Genomic DNA, 1,131 nt, shown 5'->3' with positions numbered 1-1,131 from the left:
GGGGAGGGGGGTCGTGATTATCGAGGGATGGATTGGTGGGCAATTAGCAGGTGTTTCAGGTGGTAGAGGGACGGGCTTGTCTTGGACATGTGGTCGGCACGGCAGGCTCGACTGTAGTTTCAAAGCGCAACCAAAAAAACCAACCAACCAACCAACCAACCAACCAACCAACCAACCAACCAACCAACTAATTAACTAACCAACTAACTAACTAACTAACTAAGTAACTAACCCACCAAATAACTAACTCACTAACTAACTAACTAACTAACTAACTAACTAACTAACTAACTAACTAGCTAACTAACTAACTAACTAAGTAACTAACTAACTAACTAACTAACTAACTAACTAACCAACTAACTAACCAAGTAACTAACCACCCGAAAGAGAAGCCAGTCAACAGCCGATTGTGTATCCAAGAGCGAGAGCGAAGTGTGATAGCAACCACAACCGAAACGGATATTTTCCAGGGTAGCCTTGTATTAGCGGTCAAGAGACTTGCATAACACTTTCATAACATTACTTCTCCTGTGAGGAAAAGAAGGCGTCATCATCGCTACCACTGGCACAAATACATGTAATATCACGATGATAATAATAATGAATGTGAGCTGTGAGAATGAGGGCGTGGACGAACCTGGAGGTGATAATTGATGAGAAGCAAAAAAATATTATATACATAAGTATAATATATATATAATATATATATAATATATATGTTTTTTGTGTTTTTTTAAAAATACGCAGTTGTTTTCCTTCATGTTTGTCACAATGCTGTAGCAGCTCCCATCTAAGAAAGACAATGCTACCTCATGGTTTGAACACAAACGCATATATGTCATGTTTAGTTGCCAAAATAATCCTACATTAAGAAAAGGATGTTGCTGGATGTTGACGGGTTTCGTGAGGTCATTTAGCTGGCTGACCTGTGAGAATGATAACCTACAACCCAGCCAGCCAACCAACCAACCAACCAACCAACCAATCAACCAACCAACCAACCAACCAACCAACCAACCAACCAACCAATCAACCAACCAACCAACCAACCAACCAACCAAAAAAAATAAGCAGACAAACAAACAAATAGATATCCGCCTCCGAATCTCCCCCCCCCCCCCAAAAAAA

The sequence above is a fragment of the Aplysia californica genome, unplaced genomic scaffold (genome assembly GCF_000002075.1).
Source record: "Aplysia californica isolate F4 #8 unplaced genomic scaffold, AplCal3.0 scaffold00474, whole genome shotgun sequence".
NCBI classification, from domain to species: domain Eukaryota; kingdom Metazoa; phylum Mollusca; class Gastropoda; order Aplysiida; family Aplysiidae; genus Aplysia; species Aplysia californica.
The sequence above is the reverse complement of the archived record's forward strand: the minus strand, read 5'-3'. Positions refer to the sequence as shown.